This window comes from Papio anubis, chromosome 20, assembly GCF_008728515.1.
Source record: "Papio anubis isolate 15944 chromosome 20, Panubis1.0, whole genome shotgun sequence".
Classification (NCBI taxonomy): Eukaryota; Metazoa; Chordata; class Mammalia; order Primates; family Cercopithecidae; genus Papio; species Papio anubis.
This window is the reverse complement of record NC_044995.1, coordinates 34,557,292-34,564,565: the sequence shown is the minus strand read 5'-3', so window position 1 is coordinate 34,564,565 and position 7,274 is coordinate 34,557,292.

Sequence of the window (7,274 nt, the reverse complement as noted above, 5' to 3'; positions counted from 1 at the left end):
TCCATGTTACATAAACTGCTGCAACCTGCCTTTTTCATTTTTCATGGAACGCATTTTTATTTCTAAGCATGGGATCAAACTATACCTATTTTTTAAAAAACAACTTTTATTTTTAAATTTAACAACTATTGTGGACATCCTTTCCAAAATAGGGTTAACATCTACCAGCTCTTTTTGTTTTTTTTTTTTTTTTTTTTTTTTGAGACGGAGTCTGGCTCTGTCGCCCAGGCTGGAGTGCAGTGGGCAGATCTCAGCTCACTGCAAACTTTGCCTCCCGGGTTTACGCCATTCTCCTGCCTCAGCCTCCCGAGTAGCTGGGACTACAGGCGCCCGCCACCTCGCCCGGCTAGTTTTTTGTATTTTTTAGTAGAAACGGGGTTTCACCATGTTAGCCAGGATGGTCTCGATCTCCTGACCTCATGATCCGCCCGTCTCGGCCTCCCAAAGTGCTGGGATTACAGGCTTGAGCCACCGCGCCCGGCTCTTTTTGTATTGTTATGGAAAATACTCCCTGTTGTTTCCTGCAGTGAATAGCATTATACAATACATCTTTCCCACTGGATTTTTTGTTTTTTTGTGGTTTGTTTGTTTTGTTTTGTTTTTTTGAGACAGAGTCACACTCTGTCACCCAGACTGGAGTGCAATGGTGCGATCTCGGCTGACTGCAACCTCTGCCTGCCTGGTTCAAGTGATTCTCCTGCCTCAGTCTCCTGAGTAACGGATTACAGGCGCCTGCCACCACACCTGGCTAATTTTTGTATTTTTAGTAGAGACGGGGTTTCACCATGTTGGCCAGGCTGGTCTTGAACTCATGACCACAAGTGATCCACCTGTGTTGGCTCCGAAAGTGCTATGATTACAGGCGTTAGCCTCGGCTCCTGGCTAAAATTTCAGTTGGGTAAATCGAGACAGGTGAGATTGCTGAGTCAACTGGATGTGCACTTAAAGTTTCAGTAGAGGCTACCATATTTCTTTTTCTCGTTGAATCCTAACTATTCATCATCTATTGGCCAGAGTGAATTATCCATGTTTATTAAACCGTCCCTTCTGTGAAACTTTTTTTTTTCTTTGAGGCAGTCTCACGCTGTCACCCAGGATGGAGTGTAGTGGCATGATCTCGGCTCACTGCAACCTCCACCCCCACCCTGGGTTCAAAAAATTCTCCTTCCTCAGCCTCCCCAGTAGCTGGGATTACGGACACCTGCCACAATGCCCGGCTAGTTTTTGTACTTTTAGTAGAAACAGGGTTTCACCATGTTGGCCAGGCTGGTATCAAACTCCTGACCTCAGGTGTTCCTCCCGCTTCGGCCTCCCAAAGTGCTGGGATTACAGGCGTCAGCCACTGCACCCGGCCCCTTCTGTGAAACATTTTTTTCTCATGTTTTGCAGGGAAGTTATTTAACCCTGTGAGTCTTATTTAACCCCGTGAGTCTCAACCAGGGGTAATTTTGTTCTTCTGGGGACATTTGGCAAGATGTTTGTCCCCTAAACATCCTACAATGCTAACACCATCCCACATTGTACATCCTATGCAGTAGGATGCAGCTGAATATCCTACAATGGACAGGTCGCCCCACCATACAGAATGTTCCAGTCCAGAATGTTCATAGTGCTGAGATTGAGAATTCCGGTACCCAGCCAGGTGTGGTGGCTCGTGCTTGTAATCCTAGCACTTTGGGAGGTTGAGGCAGGCAGATCACTTGACCGCAAGAGTTTGAGACTAGCCTGGGGAAAACCCTGTCTCTACAAAAAAAATAGAAAAACTTGGCCGTGTGTGGTGTCACGTGTCTGTGGCCCCAGCCTCAGGAGGCTGAAATAGGAGGACTGCTGGAGCCCAGGAGGTCGAGGCCGCAGTGAGCAGTGATTGTGCCACTGCACTCCAGCCTGGGCTACAGAGTGAGACTCTGTGTCAAAAAAATCAAAAATAAAAAAAAAGAATCTCTGTACCCGATTTCTTTCAGCCTCTTGGGGACGTGAGTCCTTAGAAAGGTCTTCTCTGTGGCACGAAGTGAAGCTTCCTTTACTATGAAATGTATCTGAATAAAGCATAGATTCGCAGGCTCTTCTCACAGACTAAAGGGTTAGAATTTGGAGGTAGCCAGGCGCGGTGGCTCCCAACTGTAATCCCAGCACTTTGGGAGGCCGAGGCAGGCGGATCACCTGAGGTCAGGAGTTCGAGACCATCGTGGCTATCACGGTGAAACCTCGTCTCTGGTAAAAATACAAAACAATTAGCCGGGCGTGGTGGCGCATGCCTGTAACCCCAGCTACTCTGGAGGCTGAGGCAGGAGAATCGCTTGAACCCGGGAGGTGGAGGTTGCAGTGAGCTGAGATCGCACCACTGCCCTCCAGCCTGAGCAACAAAGAGCAAAACTCCATCTCAAAACAAACAAACAAAAAAAACTAACTTGGAGGTGGTGCCTGGGAACTGAATTTTATTTTGAAGGCCCCCATACAGTTACCTAACTCTGGTGTTGCTTTTGACCTCCACACCTTCAGGAGACCCTCATACTTCCTTCTGGAGCTTTCTAAATAAACAGACACACACACACACACACACACACACAATGTGTACTTGTCTTGACTTTGTAAAATTTAATTTAATTTTTTTTTTTTTTTTGAGACAGAGTCTCGCTCTGTCACCCAGGCTGGAGTGCAGTGGCACGATCTCGGCTCACTGCAAGCTCCACCTCCTGGGTTCACACCATTCTCCTGCCTCAGCCTCCCGAGTAGCTGGGACTACAGGCGCCCACCACCACACCAGGCTAATTTTGTTTTTGTATTTTTAGTAGAGACGGGGTTTCACCATGATAACTAGGATGGTCTCGATCTCCTGACCTCGTGATCCGCCCACCTTGGCCTCCCAAAGTGCTGGGATTACAGGCTTGAGCCACCGCGCCCGGCTGTCTTTGTAAAATTTTTATTATTATTTTTTTCTGAGACACGGTCTCGTTCTGTTGCCTAGGCTGGAGTGCAATGGTGCAATCACACTTCACTGCAGCCTCAACCTCCCAGGCTCAAGTGATCTTCCCACCTCAGCCTCTTAAGTAGCCAGGACTACAGATATGAGCCACTATGCCGAGCTAATTTTTTATTTTTTGTAGAGATGGGGGTCTTGCTATGTTGCTTGTCTTGAGCTCCTGGGCTCCAGCAATGCTCCCCCCCTTGGCTTATCAAAATGCTGGGATTACAGGCATGAATCACTGTACCCGGTACCTTTATTTTATGAATGCTGTTTTAATTATGAAGTGATTCTTATTCATGGGAACACCCTTCAGTTGGTCCACTGGCTATTATATTAGTTCCCTATTGCTGCTCTAACACATTTCCATAAACTTAGTCGCTCAAAACAACATCAATGCCTTAGCGTATGGTTTTGAAGGCCAGAATTCTGACAGTTTCACTGGGCTAATGTCAAATCAAGCTGAGGCCGGGTGCGGTGGCTCACACCTGTAATCCCAGCACTTTGGAAGGCCGAGGTGGGTGGGTCACTTGAGGTCAGCAGTTCGAGACCAGCCTGGCCAACATGGTGAAATCCCATCTCTACTGAAAATACAAAAATTAGCTGCATATGGTGGTGCACACTGTAATCCCAGGTACTCGGGAGGCTGAGACAGGAGAATTGCTTGAACCCGGGAGGCGGAGGTTGCAATGAACTGAGATCGGGGCCACTGCACTCCAGCCTGGGCAACAGAACAAGACTCTCTCAAAAAAAAAATCAAGCTGGGTGCAGTGATACACACCTGTAATCCCAGCTACTCGGGAGACCGAGGCAGGAGAATTGCTTGAGCCCAGGAGTTCAAGATCAGTCTGGGTAACATAGTGAGACTCCTGTCTCTAAAAACAAATAAGTAAAAATAAATTCAAGTCAGCAGGATTGGTTTCTTCTTTTTTTTTTTGAGACGGAGTCTCACTGTGTTGCCCAGGCTGAAGTGCAGTGGCCGGATCTCAGCTCACTGCAAGCTCCACCTCCTGGGTTTACGCCATTCTCCTCCCTCAGCCTCCCGAGTAGCTGGGACTACAGGCGCCCGCCACCACGCCCGGCTAGTTTTTTGTATATTTTAGTAAAGATGGGGTTTCACCGTGTTAGCCAGGATGGTCTCGATCTCCTGACCTCGTGATCCGCCCGTCTCGGCCTCCCAAAGTGCTGGGATTACAGGCTTGAGCCACTGCGCCCGGCCAGGATTAGTTTCTTCTGGAGGATCTGGGGGGAATCTCTCTCGTTGTCTTTTCTGGCTTCTGAAACCCACTGGCATCTTTTTTTTTTTTTTTTTTTTTTTTTTGAGACCGAGTCTAGCTCTGTCACCCAGGCTGGGGCTGCACGATCTCAGCTCACTGCAACCTCTGCTTCCCAGGTTCAAGTGATTGTCATGCCTCAGCCTCCTGAATAGCTGGGATTACAGGCGCCCACCACCATGCCTAGCTAATTTGTGTGTTTTTAGTAGGGAGGGGGGTTTCACTATTTTAGCCAGGCTGGTCTTGAACTCCTGACCTCAGGTGATCTTCCCACCTTGGCCTCCCAAAGTGCTGGAATTACCGTCATGAGCCATCGCACCCCATCCCCACTGGCATTTTTTTTTTTTTAATGCTTTAAACAATTTATTTTTTAGAATTCAAAAGCAAACTCTGGATCTTGAGCTTAACTGTAATGGAATATATTACGTTCCATTTATTTTTGTAAATTATTTTATTTCTTCTTTGATGATTTAGAGGGACTATCTTCAAGCCAGTACAAATATTTCATACATAATAACTGGCCAATTTCTAACCAATTGAGTAATTTGTTGCATAAAAAGCTACCTCACGTCTTTCGGCAAGAAATACATTAAATTTGAATAGTGAAGACATTATATAATGAATTAGGACACAATTAAAATTTGCTTTAAATATTTCTTTGGGGGGAGAACACCACACTTCTACTCAATGGAGAGAAAGCTTTTCATAGTCCAGAGGCATTTTATTTTATTTTATTTTATTTTTTTGAGACGGAATCTCGCTGTGTCGCCCAGGCTGGAGTGCAATGGCACAATCTTGGCTCACTGCAAGCTCTACCTCCCAGGTTCAAGCAATGCTTCGGCCTCAGCCTCCTGAGTAGCTGAGACTACAGGCCACCATGCCGGGCTCATTTTTGTACTTTTAGTAGAGACAGGGTGTTACCATATTGGTCAGGCTGGTCTCGAACTCCTGACCTTGTGATCTGCCTGCCTCGGCCTCCCAAAGTGCTGGGATTACAGACGTGAGCCACCCCGCCTGGCCTTTTATTTATTTATTTATTTTTAACACCTATTATGTCATTAATTCATAGGGAAGAGTTTCCAGCAGCTCAGGCTCCTTCCGACTGGTTTTCACGCAGTGTGCTTCTCTGGGTGGAGCAGGCTGCCACTTCAGTTGAACCCAGATACCTTGGTCTTTGCTTTCTTTCTTTTTCTGATTGTTTTCCTTCATGCGTTTCAGGAAGCTATCTTGGCTCTTTGAGAGTGCTTAGGCTGGGCGCGGTGGCTCAAGCCTGTAATCCCAGCACTTTGGGAGGCCGAGACGGGCGGATCACGAGGTCAGGAGATCGAGACCATCCTGGCAAACACGGTGAAACCCCATCTCTACTAAAAAATACAAAAAAACTAGCCGGGCGAGGTGGTGGGCCCCTGTAGTCCCAGCTACTCCGGAGGCTGAGGCAGGAGAATGGCGTAAACCCGGGAGGCGGAGCTTGCAGTGAGCTGAGATCCGGCCACTGCACTCCAGCCTGGGCGACAGAGCCAGACTCCGTCTCAAAAAAAAAAAAAAAAAAAAGAGAGTGCTTAATGTGCTCAATACGCACATTAATTCTCTTGGCAAGAATCTTGCCCTTAACTTGTTTGTTTACAACGCCAACAACACGCTGGGGAACATTGTAGGAGTCCAGTTTTGCCACGGTAACACTTGCGGGGCATTCCTTTTTGAATATCACGCACTCTCTTGATGTCTACAGTATCACCTTTCTTATAGATTCACGTATACATGGCCTAAGGAACAACTTCATGTTTTCTAAAAAGCCTAGAGAACATATATCAGGTGCCTCTCCTTTCCCTTTGTGTTTGTCATCTGGGCAAATTACTGGAAGATGGCGGTTCCGGCCGAAAGGCCCACTGGTATCTTTTGCTTGTGGTCCCTTCTCGTGTCAATCCAAGCCACTTCAATCCCTTCAATTCTATGTATTCACCTAACCTTCTTGCCTCCCTCTTCCAAGGACACTTGTGATTACATTTACAGCCCATTCAGATGATCCAGGATAATCTCTCCATAATCTCAAAATCTTTGACTTAATCGTATCTGCAGGGCTGGGCATGGTGGCACGTGCCTGCAGTCCCAGCTATGAGAGAGGTTGTGGTGTGCAGTAGGATTGCTTGAGCCCAAGAGTTCAAGGCCGCAGTGAGCTATGATTGCACCACTGCACTCTAGCCTGGGCAGCAGAGCAAGATCCTGCCAAAAAAAAAAAAAAAAAATCACATCTGCATCTGCAAAGTTTCTTTTGCCATTTAAACTAACATCCATAGCGCCAGACGCGGTGGCTCATGCCTGTAATCCCAGCACTTTGGGAGGCCAAGGCGGGTGGAACACCTGAGGTCAGATGTTCAAGACCAGCCTGACCAACATGGTAAAACCCCATCTCTACTAAAAATATAAAAATTAGCTGGGCATGATGGCAGGCGCCTATAATCCCAGCTACTTGGGAGGCCGAGGTAGGAGAATCGCTTGCGCCCAGGAGGCAGAGTTTGCAGTGATCTGAGATGGCGTCATTGCACTCCAGCCTGGGCAACAAGAGCTAAATTCCATCTCAAATAAATAAAGTAACATCCACAGATTCTGAGCAACACACATGGATATCTCTGAGGGGACATTATTTAGCCTACTGCTACAGTATCCTTTGGAGGGGCTGCCATTGTGTCTGACTCTATGGATGTATCAGTCGTATGATACATAGTTACGTATCATAGTACAGTGTATCAGTCATGGATCAAGGTGGGAAAACAGAAACCACTTGAGGTCTTTTAACAGAAAGGGGTTTGATACAGGAAATTCACAATGACTCAATGCTGCCATTGCAGCCTGAAAAACCACCACAGGCAATACATAAATGAATGGGCTTGGCTGTGTGCCAATAAAACTTTATTTGCAAAAACCAGGGTTGGGTCAGATTTGGCCCAGGGGCTGAAGTTTGCCATCTCTGGGTACAAAGGATCAGGACTGAGTCTGGTTCTACAGAGACGACCTTGAAGAAGTGGCTTTCCAAAGCTCCC